Genomic DNA, 18,035 nt, shown 5'->3' with positions numbered 1-18,035 from the left:
CCAACTGTCTTCTGCTAAGGGATTTTTTTACCTTGACTGACAAGGAATTATTTATCTTGAAGTCACTTTATTTCTCCCCTAACCACAGCAAGTGTGTACTCATGTGGGAGAATGTGGACATTCTATTTAACCTCTTATGTTTTCATTTAAGCATGGAGACAGAAAGCAGAGTAGCAAACCACCTGGCTAGAACTAAGCTTCTAACTCCAGGATAAAGCAGACTCAACAAGCATTACAAAGATTTTGTATAGACTATAAATATACTGTGTGTCAGTGGGAATTCATTGAAAACTTGTTTGTGTCTGACGCTATATTTTCAGGACCAAAAATTAGGACATATTACCAGTGCAAAATATTGTTTTAACTTTCTATTCTTTTCTAGGCCAGTGCAAAGGAAAGACTCTGCTTCTCCTCTCAACATTCTATCGCAATTCCAGTCACCAAATGTGTGGGTTTTCCCCCCACACTGACCAATTCTACAATGCCCACTGGGTGACCTACAGTTCGATTCAGTTCTGACACTAACTACCAGGGATTAGCATCAAATCCCACAAGAACCCAGCCCATAAGGCTGCCCCACTTCAGATACCAATCATATAGGTCCAAGGTTTGACACCTGTGCTTCTGACCAATAGCTATAAATTGGGGTTTCCATGACCCCTTCAACAGGTTCAATAATTTGCTAAAATGGCTCAAAGAACTAAGGGGAACGCATTTACCCATTTACTGCGTAATGAAGGATGTGATAAGAGACACACAGAAGGAGGTCTAGGGTGGTCCCAAGTGCAAGAGCTTCTGGCCCCATGAGGTTGGGGTGCCACCTCCTGATGAGTGACTACCGTCACCAAACAGAAGCTCTCGGAATCCCATCGTATAGGAATATTTATGGAGGCTTCATCACATAGGAATGATTGATCATTAACTCGATCCCCATCTCTTCTCCCGGCCCTAAGAATGGGGGAAAGGCTGAAAAGTTCTAAGCTTCTAATCATGACTTGGTCTTTCTGATGACCAGCTCAATTCTGAAGCCATCCAGAGCCCACCCAGAGTCACCTCACTAGAATAAAAGATAACTCCTGTCACCCAAGAAATTCTAAGGAATTTAGGAGCCCCATGTCAGGAACTAGGGTCAAAAACAAGAACAAAAGATGCTCCTAGTGTTTGTACTGCTTAGGATGTTACAAGGTTTTAAAAGCTCTGTGCCAGGAACCAGGGGGTGGAGCGGGTATGGAGAAGAAGAGAGAAACCATATATTTTGCCTATTATTTCTGTTTCCTTCTTAGTGAAATGGAGGCCTTTTCTAGATAGGTTTTTAAAAAAAAGACAAAGATTCTCATTTTTATTTCACAAATAATACTATGAATATTTTATTTATTATGTTCCCAGTTATTTACCGCTTTGCCAATGTAGAATTCTACATTTGAGTTGGGGGAAATAATTTCATTTCAGGGAAAATAAAGGTTTTTTCCTAGATGATGACATCTCTCAGAAAGCAGATGAGGGAGAGAGGTAGCAGGGGCTGGAGAGGTAAGGGTGGGAGGACCACTCATTGGGCAGCCCGGCCACAGACTCCCAGTAGCCCTGCCCTCTGCTTTAGCCTCACCTCCTATGGTGTTTGTTGCTCCCAAATGGGAGGTGAGGGCTCTTGGTATATGAGTTTAGAAATTAAGAGATTAAGAAAAAACGTGTTATGTGTTAGAGCTGTCATAGCTAGTACCATAAACAGGTTGGCTTCAACACCAGAAACTCATTGTCTCACAGTATGGAGACCAGAAGTCCAAGATCAAGGTGTCAACAGTATTGGTTCCTTCTCAGGTTATGAAGAAGGGTCCATTCTGTGCCTCTCCCCAGAGGCTGACGGTTTGCTGCCGTGTCTGGTTTTTCTTGGCTTGTAGATGTACCACCCCAATCTCTGCCTTTATCTTCGCATGACATTCTTTGTGTATGTGCGTCCGTGTCCCAGTTTCCCATTCTTTCACGGACACCAGTCATATAGGAGTAAGGGCCACTCTAATGATCTCATTTAACTTGGTTGTGCCCAGAAAGACCCTGTTTCCAAAGAAGGTCACATTCTGAGATTTTTGTGGATGTGGACGTCAATACACCTCTTTTGGAGAACACAATTTAACCCATAGAAGATGGATCACAACATCATGAACGAAAAGCCTTCCTGCGCAAGGTCTATAAATAGCCTGAAGGCTCAAGCCAGGACAAATGTGCCAGCTCCCCTCGGAGCACAGTACAGTTCCTGGATTCATACTTTGGAAAACTGAGCGCTAATTACTTATTATTTTTATATTACTAATGCTCTTTGAGTGCAACATGCTGAATCCGTATGATCCACTTTATTTTTCTTAGAAACTGTGCTCTTAAAAAGCAGTCTGGATAACTTCAGAATGAACAAACAGAAAGTTAATTGAACTGGTGACTCTTTGGATCTCTTTCATGGAAGAAAAAGAATGGGGTTTTATGCAACCGAGCCTGGAGGATTACTTTAAATTTCCCCAGGACTGACAGTGTCTGTGAATTCTAAACTAGGCACTTGGTGAATACACAGGGAGCCCTGTGACAGAGTCCACCTTAGTTAGCTCTGCAGGCAGTTCTAGACCAGCACTGGGGGTGCCACGTCCAGTGATGCCAGTCCAGAGCATCTCTCAGAGCTGACCAGCTGAGGACCAGTGATCCTACTTAAGGAGAGCTGCCTGAGAGGATGGTCAAGGGGCGTATGCCACAAGAGAATCCCAAGCAAAAATGGAGGTGCCCACCAACAGGAGACTCTGTCTTCTTCTCCCTCGCAGATCTGTAGAACCTGTGGCCCACCATAGAGCTCCCACTGGAGAACAGTAGATCACTGTGGGGAGAGAACCCTTAGGACAACCTGACAAGGAATCCAGAGTAAGAACATGTTTGTAACATGGCAGAAAGTGCCTATTTCTTTTGTAGACATTATGAATACGGAAGGTACGCTGGTGTAGCCTGTACCTGCAGGGCTCAACAGCACCGAAATAAATTCCTGGGAAGAGAACCCATGATATGAAATCTGAGGCTCCAAATGAAAGGATAGAGTGTTTGGGTCGGGGGCAGGATCTTTAGAGCAGCTTAAGCAGCCATAGGACCAAGGCAGGGAGCCCTCATCCTCCCAAAAATATTACATCAGAGGTGGAGTTAGTCTAGCCTGAGGACAACTGAACACCTCTCCAAGAAACTAAGTGTTCCTTCCTTACAGAGACCACCACATCCACAGAAACCACCAGCAAAGGAGAGCCACTTCAAACCAGGGGGATTCCAGAAATGCCTTCCATGTTGGTCCAGAATACAGCTGGTTTTGTAGGATGAACTCTGAGTCTCTTGTCCCTCCTTCCTGCCTTCAGCTTCAAAGAAAATGGGCTTAGAAAGAAGAGAGGGGGGTAGGGGTAGAGCTTCACTTTCTCTCCTCCTGTTTTGAATTGGTAAATCTATGTTTTAATGATTGAAAGTGGCCCAAAAGTTGTGGAATCTGCCAAGATGCGATTAAAGAAACAAAAGAGAGAGATTCAAAATAGCATAGTTGGAGGCAATAATTTAAAGAAACAAAACAGTTTAGGATTTATAGTGCTTGGCATTGTAAACACTCCTGAGCCAGTAATGATCCTATTCTTAGAAGGAATCTCAAGGCCTGACTGCTAGACATAACTGAAGACGGCTTGTTAAAACATGAGACCAAAATAAGTTGTCTTTTGTGGCTGTTTTCAGTGTTTGAGCTTCTAATCATTAAAGAGTCATTATACTGGCTGTTCTAGACGTAGGTATCCCATTTCCATAAATTTATCAAAATATTTATCTAACAAATGTATATTGATTGCCTAGTATTAGATGGACGTTGTATTAGATGTGGGCAGTATAAGTGTGTAGAAGATATGGTCCATGTCCTTGAAGAGGTCATTGTGTGTGTGTGTGTGTGTGTGTGTGCGCGCGCGCATGCGCGCGCACGCACGTGTGCCTCTGGGCACGTGCATGTTTATGAACGGCTAATTATACCTCAACTAGAGAAGAAGGATACCAGAGGGCTGATAGGTGGTGACAGGGGCAGCTGGGTAGCTCAGTCATTAAGCATCTGCCTTCAGCTCAGTTCTTGATTCCAGGGTCCAGGAATCAAGCCCCGCATCAGGCTCCCTGCTTGGCGAGAAGCCTGCATCTCCCTCTGCCACTCCTCCTGCTTGTGTTCCCTTTGTCCCTCTCTGTCAAATAAATACATAAAATCAGAAAGAAAGAGAGGAAGGAAGGAAGGAAGGAAGGAAGGAAGGAATGTGATGACAGCTCCCAGGAGGAAGCAGGGAATCTCCAGGGGAATCAATAGTCTTCACACAAAGCAGGACATTTAAGCTGATCCTGGGAGGAGGAGCCCATTAAGCCCGCTAAATCCATATTCAGATGAGTTTGTCAGGTTCTTTTTTCCGCCTGGCAGTTAAGAGAAAGCAGGAGGGCTCTGAAGGGAGGAAGAAGTGCTGGAGGGAGGGAGGAGGCCCACCAAGGACAGAAGCCGGGTGGGCTGGGCTGAGTCTCCAAAGGGCAGGGAGAGAGGGAGGAGGTGCTGCCAGAGTGGGAGGGGCCGAAACGAGGGCCTGATCACTTTACTGAGGTTCGTCCCCATTCTCTTGATGTCTATCTGGGGTCTTCTCATAACTCTATTCAATTTAGCAGGCAGGTTTGACCAGTGACCAGACAGACAGGACGGTCCCTGAATCTTAAGACTTTGCAGTTTGAAACAACGTGCAAATGTGTAGAGACGTAAAGATCAGTAAAACAGGGGCTAAAACAGTTGTAAATGGAAGATCCCAAAGGAGCCACTGAGCACGTACAGACATGAGGTTCAAGTTCTCTCCATCCTTAGCTCTCTCCGAAACTTTGGTGATCTATTCCAGTTTCCATGACGTGTACACAAGAACATCAGTTAGTTGCATGATTTGGAGCAAGTCTTGGAGAGATCCCATTTTTTAAAATAATCCTAAAACAAGAAGGTCGAGCTCAATTACCATCATGATCCTTTCCAAATATATCAGTTATGACTCTCTGAGCTTAGTTTAGTAAGTGCTAAAGGTACCACAGACTTGGATCACTAGGATGAAATCCATTCATTTAAAAACAATGTGTTGAGCATCTATTAGTAAGGTTCCTCAGTAAAATGCAGGCTACCTACTTATATTTGAATTTCAGATAAAGAATGAAGACTTTTTAAATATAAGGATGTTCCATGAAGTATATTGTGCATATTCAAATATTATACTTAAAAAGGATACTTGATTTGAAATTCAAATTTAGCTAGATGTCCTCTTTAAATATACAGTTCTTCTAAATCTAACATCCTTACAAGGAAAAGCTGAGCTCTATGGATTACGGTGAATCTGGTATAGATCCTACCCTGGCCCTAAAGGGTGAGAGAAGAGTCAAATGTCAGAAATCATATTACAATGTGAAAAGTGATAAGTGTATGCAAAACATACAGACAGAAGGCTATGAACGTTCACGAGAGGGAGAAATTGCTTCCAGCCGTGAGAAGTAAGGGAAGACTCTGAGGAGGGCTGGGCAAAGAGGCAGGAGTGAGGCTGGTGTACATGGAAGGGGGGGGGGAGGGGTCTCCCTGGGAGAGCTGGCGGTTCCAGAAGAGTCTTGGAAGTGGGAGAGCTGAGAATAAGAGAGGACCCTAGTCACTTGGTGGACCTGCGTCCTGCATGCCTGGAGGGAAATCATGACAGAAGGACTGGAAATGTAGGGTTGGGCCGTATCACAGGAAGTTGGCTGGCCAAAGGTAGGATGATGGAGGCTGGAAATCTGAAAAGGCTAAGGGGTTGTACTTGGTGTTTGAGGTTTTCAATCCAGGGTGACACCAGCCACTAGGAGGAGAGAAGGTGAAGGATCATCCCCAGCTAATCACTTCCAAGAAAACATGGCTCCTTCATGTCCTTTCTGTTCATAAAAGAAAATACTTATCTTAATAAACATAGTAAGTGGAGAAGAAACGTGGTAAAGTGGGAGAAAACACAAGCTTGTCAGAAAACACTGTGAGTTCAAATCCACATTCCTCCTCTGTAGGATCTTATTTCCTGTCTCTGAAGCCTGGTTTCCTTATCTATCAATGGGACTAACAACACCATCCTTTGCTTGCATGTCCTGAGTGAGTACCGGTATCTACCTGAAACTCAGGAGGAGCTCATTAAATCTGATAACAACGTGAGCTATTAGTTCACTCACTACTTATTCTCCTCCACCCTCAAGTGTCTTCCTTTATTGTAACAGGCGAACAATAGAAAACTGCCTTTCAAAACATTCATTTTTTTCTCTTTATAAAAAAATACTTTTCTAAAAAATAAAAAACAACATACCCACTTGAACTGAAAAAAAAATAAAAAAGGGAAAAGAAGAAGAAAAACCAAGAAGTCAATATTTGGAATATTGGGGCCGAATATTTGCTCTCAATGTGTTCCCTCAATACTGAAGGAAAGCTAGATTTCTGTCCTAACAAAAGTATCATATAGTTTGAACAGGTATCCTGGGAAGAGCTTACATACTTATTTTGGGTAGTTATTTGGGCAATTATTAACTGAAAGTAGGCATTTCTACTTAAGTATCTGTGGCCTGGCCAGACCGTGCGAAAGTTCTAGGTCAGCTCATGAATCAGGGAGTCTCGGGGTGCTCTGTGCTCAGTGGGGGAACAAAGCCTAGTGTTCATGACCTGTGAGAGCCAGAGAGAAGGGGAACTTGCCCAGGAATAGAATACTTTACTCCTTGTAAGGACTTATTCTAGATAATTCTTCTTGTTTCTAGTTTTGTCCCCTAGAAGTCTATCTCAGTTGTTTACGTAAAACAGGCCACAAAGATGGATGATAAATTTGTTCTCTGAGAAAAGCACCTAGAGGAACAGTGACCCAAAGTATCCTGTCAAAGTCTGACATAGCCACCGTAGCTGAGATTGCATTTACAGATAAAACCTCCGCATCTGGGCACTTTCCTTTCAAAAATGAATTATCACCAGTAGCTACCTTTATTCATATCTTTTCTCCTCAACCTCAGTCCTGCCCCATTGCTGAGCATCTAAAACAGATTTGGGGGGAAGGAAACCTACCCACCCCTTTGTCTTTCCCGCCAAGCCTGCTGTTGGCTTCGAGCTCATTCCTATGAAGGTTTATTCTCATACTTGGTATTTGGGGTCAGTAAACTCAGTTAGTGCACAGCTGTGACACAGGAGGATTCCTACAGGCTTTAAGCACATGTACGTGATTTTATCAGTCCCAGAAGACTGGCCCTTGAGCTATTTGCTTGGGTGACATTCTTGGCAGAGCTTCTTTCTTTGTTTTTAATAACGTTCTGGGTTCGTGTTTGGGAGACTCTCACATTTATTTCCAACTAGATAAAGGTGACCCTCCCTTTCTCCAAGCTGTGTCTCCCATGAGACTCATGAATCCTGCGGAGGTCTCTCAGAGCTGCCATTAGTTAGCCTTCAGTCCTAAAACAGACTAAGACCACACACTGAGGAAGGACAGAATGGTCAGGCGTATCACACCACATTTTTATCAAATTATTCGGGTTCGCGCTTGAAGACCTGATTTGTGCTTGAACATTGAGAGACGTTTTGAAGTCAAGGTGGAGAAACTGAAGGGAGTGAAGTCACAGAGCTTGGAGTTCGGATGAGTCACATTCAGGATGGAAACATCTTGGGCTCAGTATCTGGGGACGTTGAGAACAGATGGCTTTAGAACTTAGCTCTCCTTTGTCTGGGTGGCCCCCAGGTATGCGTCATCACTCTCTGACCCAGGTGGGGCTGAGGTGGGGGTGACAAGACCACTGGCCTCCATTCCTTCTGTTTGCCAACCCTTCATTCCCACAGGACTCATCAGTGTTAATCTCGCTTTGGGAATGAGCTATCGGAGCAATCCCCTTCTTCCTACTTCTCTTTCTGCCTGTCTAGAACTTTGAAAAACATGAAATTCAAACACAGTAAATGTAAACAGTGGATGATACCAGCATTGGATGCTATAAAGTTGAAAGCAAGACTTGATATTCTGAAGTAAAGTGTGCTCTTTAAGTATGAATTATTTTACAAGGTTCATTCCTGCCACTTCCCTCAAATATTCCCCAAATGATGACAGAGTACAGTTGTAATTTAAAACACTGGAGATGCCCCGGGTAGAAGAAAACACTTGTCTTGCCTTTCAGTTAGGAAAGAATAACACCCAGATCAAAATCGTCGGGTAGTGATGTTTACTCAGAAGATAGCACTGGCCTCTAGGAAACAGAATCCAAACCAGTATTTCTCAAAAATACTCACCCCCATGACCCACAGATAGTTTTCCTACATGAGAAAGCATCTCAGTGTTTGTTGCAGCGTCTCCAGCAGCAAAGAACAGTACGTTGTACATATAACATGCTTCCACATTTTCAAGGCGTTTCGCACGTGCTCCTGAGTCGTACATGACAATACAACCCTGTGCTGGTGTCACTAACCCCATTCCCCAAATGAGGCCACTGAGACAGAGAAGCTAAGGGCCCTGCATAACCTACACGCCTTGTGATCGTCAAGTAGAGACAGACTAAGTCCCAGCCACAACCTTCCTCCATGCGCAAAGGACCTTCCTGAGTTCTTTGGGGTCACTCTTTCATGGTGTGGCAAAGCCCTCCAAAATTGGGAAAGATGTGCAAAAGGAGGGGGGGCCATTCTGCAACTTTTTCCTATAGCCTTTTCCTCTCCAGATGTAAAATCTATAAAGAAAAGAAGACTGAAGACTGGCTTCTAAACACTGAGCTTTGCTCAAAGAGAATCTACTTCTTGGATAGAAAAGGTCTTCAGGGTCATACAACAGCACTGCTTACCTAAATCATATGGTTTCCAGCTCCTTTTCCATCTTTTCAGTGACTACCCCAAGAAAACAGAGAACATTCTACTGGCTTAATAATCTTGTAGGGGCACCAGGGTGTCTCATTCATTAGACAGTTGATGCTCAGTTTCTGCTCAGGTTGTGATCTCAGGGTCAGGGGATTGAGCCCCATGTGGGTCTCCGTGCTCAGTGCCGAGTCTGCTTGTCCCTCTCCCCTCCTTCCCTCTCCCTACGTGCTCTTTCTCTCTCTCAAATAAATAAATAAAATCTTTTAAAAAATGATCTTGTGAAACACAGTGCTTGAATTTCAGAGTAGAGATAAAGGAAACATACAAGCCATCTTGTCGATTTTATGTTTCTATCCCAGAAATGTGAGTGTTCTTTTACAGGAAGAATGATTTTTTTTTCCCTGCCAGAAACCACAAGGTAAGTAACAATCTGCTTGACATGTACACAAGTAACTGTACTTTGGAATTTGTAACTGCAATTTGGAATTCAACCAGTTGTTGCATACATACAAGTATGTCCTTGTCCTGTCACGCCAAATAGAGTGATGTGCACGTTCAATGTGCAATTCATAGCTTTCATGTCCTGTTTCCCCTTCGTTCCCTGCATTGGAATATTTTTAGTACTCAATACATTTTGCCAAATCAATCAGAAATGAGACAAAAGAAATAAAATGTCCCATCTACAAGTCTGTAACAGTCAACAACAGTGGCAGTATTTTTCTTTCAGATAAACAAAACACCAGCTCCAAGCAAAACCAATCTTGGAGATGTGCCTTAATGACTTGGCAATCAATAGTTCCCAGCTCAAAAACTAAACATAAAACAAAACATTACTTTTGTTGTTGCAAACGCCATCAGAATAACTTGCCATCATCAATTCAAGTATGATTAGATTGTATTTTTACAAAACTATTAGGGACTATTTTGTTTTGCTCCTTCCTTGTTCTCAATTACATGTATAGCAAGTTGGAGTTCTCCCTCTCCTTCGTTCCTTTTTCGCTGCTCTGCCCATTTCTGTGGAAAGGGAGAACTGATTAAAACAAACAAACAAACAAACAAACAAACAAAAAAAGATTGACACTTGATGAACATAATACCAATTATTGCCAAGAGGAAGAAGTTTTGTTTTGTCTTGTAACTACCATGCTCTGAAGAATTTAAGAACCAAACGTCTGCTCGATGATTCATAGTCTCAATGTGATGTCATTCATCAAGAACGGAACCAGGATATTTGCTTGAAACCTCAATGCCCGGCGGGTTTACAAAATGGATTTAAGCATGTGAAGGTGGGCAGAAAAGGAAAGAAAAAAAGGGGAGGGAGACCAGAGGGAGCAAGAAAGCAATTTGCTTGTCTCCATCTGGGAAGAGGTAAAGTCCGGTGGTTCATGTCGCCATTCTCCGGAATTGAACAGCAAAAGTTGAATCTATCATCTTGTTAAATAAGAGAACTAATAGTCTGACTTCAAAGAGTTATTTTAAGAATTAGGGCGCCTAGGTGGCTCAGTGGGTTGGGCCTCTGCCTTTGGCTCAGGTCATGATCCCAGGGGCCTGGGATCGAGTCTGGCATCGGGCTCTCTGCTCAGCAGGGAGCCTGCTTCTCCTCATCTCTCTCTGTCTGCCTCTCTGCCTACTACTCTCTCTCTGTCAAATAAATAAATAAAATCTTAAAAAAAAAGAATTAAATGAGTTAATCCATGTAAATTGCTTAGAATAGTGGCTGACAAGTAATCATTTTCTAAATGTTAGTCATTTATATCTGAGTTTGTCTCATTTGAATTGGTGGGGGTTTTGAGAGCTAAAGTGTGCTACTGTTTTGGCCTCTTTTCCGGACTACATATGTATGTTGAATCAGCCTTTGGTTATTATGGTCCTAAGTGACAATCCATTACATTCAGTTTCCAAATTCCCCTTATAGCACAGTAATGCCTTTTCTTTCCCAGCTAACAGGAGACCATCACTATCTCAGAAGATCCCATAGTTCTTCTTGAGGAAATAGCTCAAGCTCCCTGCTTTTTTTCAAACCTACATGATTTGTTTGTTTCTTGAGCTAAGTGCACTAAGGTTAACAGGTTATTTTCCTATTTTTAGTTTGCAGTCACATTTTTTACATAAAATCTTGTGCTTCCTTTTTTTATTCAAAGTGCCATGAAAGGAAATGCTCACAATATACTATCAAATTTTTTTAAAGACAGGACAAAACTCAGTGTGCACAGGATAACCCCAATAGTTTATTGTGGTTGCCTCCAGAGGTAGGCTGATGGGCAACTTCTGTGTACCTTCTTTATAGTCTTGCATATTTTCTGAATTTTCTTAAAATGCTCAGATTCCTTTGACTGACAATGACAACATTAAGTAAAATGTTTATGGAGAAACAAAGCCAAAAAAAAGTGCCCAATTTCCCTTGCATCATATCCTACTGGATTACAACCACGAGTGATTTCACCGCTGACCCAAGATGAAATGATAAAAAAAAAACGGTACCATGAAACAAGATGGGATAGGGAGGGAGACAAACCATAAGTGACTCTTAATCTCACGAAACAAACTGTGGGTTGCTGGGGGGAGGGGGGTTGGGAGAAGGGGGGTAGGGTTATGGACATTGGGGAGGGTATGTGCTTTTGGGTAAATTGGAAGGGGAGATGAACCATGAGAGACTATGGACTCTGAAAAACAATCTGAGGGGTTTGAAGTGGCGGGGGGGTGGGAGGTTGGGGGTACCAGGTGGTGGGTATTATAGAGGGCACAGCTTGCATGGAGCACTGGGTGTGGTGGAATAATAATGAATACTGTTTTTCTGAAAATAAATAAATTGGAAAAATATATATATATATATAAATAAAAAATAAAAAAAAACGGTACCAATATGTTTCAAAGATTGCTTCATCAGGAGCGCCTCAGCGACCCAGTCAGTTAAGCATCTGCCTTCAGTTCAGGTCATGCTCCCAGATACTGGGGTCGAGTCCCACTTCAGGCTCTCTGCTCAGTGGGGAGTCTGCTTCTCCTTCTCCCTCTGCTGCTCCCCTTGCTTGTATGTGCACTTGCTCCCTCTATCAAATAAATAAACAAATCTTAAAAAATATAAGATTGCTTTATCAGAATAATGTGGCTGATGGAACCCAAACACATGGCATTTTCTCTCTCCTTGATACTATTTAGTCCGCATCACAAAGAACCTATGTATCACTCCCACAAATAAGATGGCTAGTCTACGTTAGAGCTATTGAGAATTCCAGGCTTTTTAGAATTAAAAAGGAGGAAGGAAGTAGAAAAGATTTTGTCCAACCCTAAATGCTATGTATAACATCAAAACCATTTCCATTTGGTTTTAAAAAGTAAATCCAATAATGAAGTTACTCTAGAGACTTGACATGAGGTAGCAAAGTTGTTTCGGTTCAACCAAAACAAAATTTTTTTTTTTTAAATGGCCTGGTTTCTCCTTCTCAAAATGCATGTCCCAATGCTACTGTAGCATTGGGATCTGTATGGTATCAAAAGAAGTCTTTTGATTCATTTAGTTAACTCAGCAAAATTCATGGAGTGAGAGAACAACAGAATTTTACTCAACTCTAATGTTACTTGATTTATTAAATTCCTGTGGTTACCACTTAAAGCATGATTTTGGCCTTTTTCTCCCTAATACTAAGCCCAAAGAATTCTATTCAAGTGCTACTTATTATATCAACCATGTTTAGGACTGTATTTCACTGTGAGTAAAAAATTTCAAATCGGGCCTATCTCACATAACATCCTTTACTTAGTGAAGATGTGAGAAGAAAAATTGAGAGAAATGCTTTCTTTGATATTTAAAAGGCTTATTTTTTTTTCTCTTCCAGCTACGGAAGTCCTAAAATTCTGAAATCCTTAAAAGCTTCATGTATTTTTCTCTGTATGAGCTTCAAGTGTTTTCTGGACAAGATACTTGAATATGGACTTTTTTTTTGGCATGAGAGAGATGAATATAAAATTAATATGGTATATTGATATAAAGCATAATTAGATTATCATAAAGAGACATCTCTGTAAATACACTGAGATGGCTTAGTCAAGACATTTTGCACAACAGCTCTGGCCAGACCTATGCAGGAGGAGATAACAGTCCAATGTTGTTTGTGAGATTAAATATGAAATAGGGTATAGTTGCACTGAGCCAGAAGGTAATAGAATCATGTGATCAGAATTTTAGATCAGGAGGAGACCTAAGAAATCAACTAACCCAACGCTAGCATTTTAAAGTATGAAAAATAATGTTCAGAAAGATGGACTTTTCCAAGGTCAGAGTCAATATCACAATTAAATTTAATGCAACATAATTATAAGAAGCATGTACGAGGCATCAGGCATTTAGAACCCCAGAGAACAAAGATTTTTTAAAAATAAGACAAATCCTCCTTTGATCTGATTAGCCACTCTCTCATTGGAGAACCAGGCAACACTGAGTGTGGTATCGTAATACTATGATAGAGCTGTACAAATTGTCTGACTCACAGTTTCAGAAAAGGCTTTCTAGATGAGATGAGTTAGCCAAGCCAAGAGGGGCAGGAAGAGCATTCCAGGGAAATGCAACTACAGGAGAAAAGGCATAGGGGTATCGTGCGCAGAGGAATTAATGAGGAGAAAAGTGTGGAGGCAGAAGGATGGTGAGAGCTCTTCGAGGTAGCGACAGGTCTTAGAGGAAGACCTTGACAGACAGTTGGACTCTATCCTTTAAAATAGTAATATGGGGCATTCAAAGAGTTTTAAGCCTGAGAATATTAGGAATTCGGATTTACTTCATCTTCTACGTGCAGTGTGGAGGAAGAGTGACCTGTTGGGAAGGGATCAGAGCAGCCGAGGCCAGACATGATGGAGCCACAACCTAGAGCTGAGTCCAACCTTGAGTCTACAGCATAAAAATGCCAACGAGGGGCACGTTCAAAAAATATGAGGAAGTAGAACTTCATTTCTTTTTACTTATTTAATTTTTTTCCAGCTTTATGGAGGGAAAAAATGACAACGTTGTATATCTTTAAAGTGTACAACATGAGGATCTGGCTATAAGTGCATGATGGAGTGGGAACCACAGTCAAGGTCATTAACACATCTACCAGCTCACATGGCTTTTTGCTGTCACTGTGAAGAAGCTTAAGATCTAGTCCTGGAGAATATCAAGTATATGATACTGTATTTTTGGCTACAGTCACTGTGCTGCATATGAGATTTTGAAGTTTATTCATCTTAGAACTAAAAGCTTTCCCCTTTGACCTACCTCCCCCCATTTTCCCATCCTCCCCCTCCAAATCCCTGGTACCCACCATTCTCCTCTCTGTTTCTACAAAGTTCTGTTATACACTACAGTATGGGTAGATCTTAAACATTCAATGCTAAGAAAGAAGCAAGACACAAAAGGCCACATATTATATGATTGTGTTTATGTCAAATGTCCAAAATAGGGAAATCCTTGGAATCAACAGTAGACTTAATGATTAAAAGAGGCTGAGGGGATGGGGAAGTAGGAAATGCCTGCCAGTGAGTATAGAGGGTTTTGTTGGTGTGAAATGAAGGTTCTGGGGTTAGATCGTGGTGACTGGTAGAAAACTTTGTCAATATACTAAAATGACCACTCTGTGCAGTTTCAAATGATGAACTTTGTGGAGACTTAGTTGTATTTCAGTAAAGCTGTATTGAGAAGAAAACCATTTTTTTTTTTTTTTTTTTGCAGGGCACCTGAGTGGCTTACCTGGTTGAGCATCTGACTCTTGATTTTGGCTCAGGTCACAATCTCAGGGTCGTGAGACTGAGATTCACATTGGGCTCTGCATTGGGCTCTGCACTGGGTGTGGAGTCTGCTTAAGCTTCTTTCTCTCTCCCTCTCCCCCCCTCCCCACTGCTAACGTTTGTGCTTTCTCGCTCTCTCGATCTCTGTCAAAGAAAAAGAAGAAGAAGAAGGAGGAGGAGAAGGAAGAGGAGGGGGAGGGGGGAAAGAGAGAGAGGGAGGAAGAAGGAGAAGGAGAAAAATATTAAAAATATGTAGAAGTAGAATTGTCAAGGATTAGAAGACCATGTTTGCTTTCAGATTTCTGACTGGTATAGCTGCATAGATGATGATGCCCAAGGACTTGCACAGGAGACTTTTGTGTTTGGAAGAAAAAATGAATTCAGTTTTGAGCACAGTAAGTTGGCGGTACCAACTTACAACCAAGTTAGTTGGTGGAACATCCAGGTTGATATGTCCAAAAAGATATGTGAGTCTGCAGTTCAGGATACAGTCACACTGGGGTAGTTTATGTAAGAGTTGTCACCCTACAGGTCTTAGTCAAAATGATGAGTGTGGATGAGATAACGAAAGAGTAAATAACCAAGACTATTGATTGAAAACCTGTAAGACACACACAAACACAGCTATCACGAAATGATCAGAGAAGAAAAGGGGAGAGTCGACGGAGTGTTCTGATAGATGCTAAAGGAGACAGTTGAATCTCAAGAAGCATATGGTGGCACAATGTCGAATGCCACTTCACTAGACAGGGAAGCCTGCAAAGATAAGTCTCGAAAAGGATTACTGGATTTGGGTCATGTCTGGCAATCTTTGCCAAGCATGGTGTTGGAAATCACATTATGTAACATTACAACAAATGGCTGAAGTTACTCCCAGCCCAGGGCTGTTCCCCCTCTAGAACATGCAACACAACTTTAAACTCCCTCTCTCTCACTCTCTCCCAAGTATTCAAAATTCATGTGCAGATACTGGGTACTTACCCTAAAGATACAAACGTAGTGATCCAAAGGGGCACATGCACCCGAATGTTTATAGCAGCAATGTCCACAATAGCCAAACTCTGGAAAGAACCTAGATGTCCATCAACAGATGAATGGATAAAGAAGATGTGGTATATATACACGATGGAATACTATGCAGCCATCAAAAGAAATGAAATCTTGCCATTTGCGACAACATGGATGGAACTAGAGCGTATCATGCTTAGCGAAATAAGTCAAGCGGAGAAAGACAACTATCATATGATCTCCCTGATATGAGGAAGTGGTGATGCTACATGGGGGCTTAAGTGGGTAGGAGAAGAATCAATGAAACAAGATGGGATTGGGAGGGAGACAAACCATAAGTGACTCTTAATCTCACAAAACAAACTGAGGGTTGCTGGGGGGAGAGGGGTTAGGAGAAGGGGGGTGGGGTTATGGACATTGGGGAGGGTAGGTGCTTTGGTGAGTGCTGTGAAGTGTGTAAACCTGGCGATTCACAGACCTGTACCCCTGGGGATAAAAATATATGTTTATAAAAAATAAAAAAATTTAAAAAATTCATGTGCAGATTACTATTTTGCGTGTTTTGTTTAAATGCTGTAGAGATCTGTGGAATGTAACTTTAGGACTATTGGCTCAGCCAGTCCAATATTGGAACTAAATTTATAGGTTCTACTGTATCTGTTACTAGAAAAGAAAGTGAAAAATCATTAGAGAAATAATGTGCTTTTAAATGTATCTAGTTTCTAAAGGAAACATTTCATCCAGTTTTGGGTTTTATGGTTTAAAAGGTGCTCAATTATCAGGATGATCAGAAAAGATTAAAGATAGGTATAGGTTTAGGACTTCAAGTTACAATGACACCCTAAAGGATTTCCTTCAAGAAATACATTGAATATGAAAAACAAGTTTTAGAATAAAACTTGTACCTCAATAAAGCTATTTTTAAGAAAAGTCTCGAAAAAACCAGGAGGAAGGGCAAAGACCATGGTCTCTGGTCAAGTCTGGCTTTGTATATTTAGACAAAGACTGAACTGCACAATGATTATTTTTCTTTCTCATCGTCTGACTTGGTTAACTCTGCTTTCAGTAGTAAAAGTTTATGGGAAATTTAAATGCTTAATTCCCTAGAGGACCTTTGACTTTTCTGTTATCCTCAGAGGAAAAACATCCAAATAACAGATGCAAGAATTTCATTAATGATGAAAACGGTAGAGTTTCTAAACGTTGTGGTTTTTTTATTTTTGAGAAAGATTACCAGTAGTTTTATTTATTTGCCTAAGAATCCTTTTTCTCAACAAATAAGTTCACTTTCGGAAGTCCCTGCAGATGAAATTAACTATAGGGCTATGTCTTAGCCAGTTCCGGCTGCTGTCACAAACTCGCTAGACTGGGTGACTTAAACAACTCTACTGGAGGCTGGGAAGTTGATCAAACGCTGAACAATTCAGTTCCTAGTAAGAGCCCTCTCCCTGGTTTGCAGATGGCCACCTTCTTGCTGTATCCTCATAGGGCAGACAGACAGAGTTTATCTCTCCCGTGTCTCTTCTTATAAGGGCACTAATATCATTTGGTGGTGGGGGGGTGCTCCTTCATGATCTAATTAAGTCCCACAGGCCCCATCAACAAATACTATCCCACTGGGAATTAGGGATTCAATATATGAATTTGGGAGGAATTTAAACATTCAGTTTATAGCAGACTGTCATGTCCTTATGAATTCTGTAGGCAAAGAAAAAAAAACTGTTAAAAATTCAAAAAAAATTCAAATATCTCTGAGCAATTAAAGTCTATACATGCTGACTTTATACATTCATATAATTGTAAATACTGTGAACCCTTGAACAACATGGGTTTAACCTGTGCTAGTCCACTTATCTGCAGATTTTTACAGTATAGTGCTGTTAATGTATTTTTCTCTTCCTTATGATTTTCTTTCTTTCATTTTTTTAAGTACGCTTCACGCCCAGCATGGAGCCCAAAGCAGGGCTTGGATGCGTAATCCTGAGATCCAGACCTGATGGAATCAAGAGTCAGACTCTCAACTGACAGAGCATCCAGGCACCCCTTCCTTACGATTTTCTTTCTTTTTTTTTTATTCATTTATTTTCAGAAAAACATTATTCATTATTTTTTCACCACACCCAGTGCTCCATGCAAGCCGTGCCCTCTATAATACCCACCACCTGGTACCCCAACCTTCCACACCCCCGCCACTTCAAACCCCTCAGATTGTTTTTCAGAGTCCATAGTCTCTCGTGGTTCACCTCCCCTTCCAATTTACCCAAATTCCCTACTCCTCTCTAACGCCCCTTGTCCTCCATGCTATTTGTTATGCTCCACAAATAAGTGAAACCGTATGATAATTGACTCTCTCTGCTTGACTTATTTCACTCAGCATAATCTCTTCCAGTCCCGTCCATGTTGCTACAAAAGTTGG

The sequence above is a fragment of the Neovison vison genome, chromosome 10 (genome assembly GCF_020171115.1).
Source record: "Neovison vison isolate M4711 chromosome 10, ASM_NN_V1, whole genome shotgun sequence".
Taxonomy (NCBI): domain Eukaryota; kingdom Metazoa; phylum Chordata; class Mammalia; order Carnivora; family Mustelidae; genus Neogale; species Neogale vison.
Note: the sequence above shows the minus strand (reverse complement) of the source record.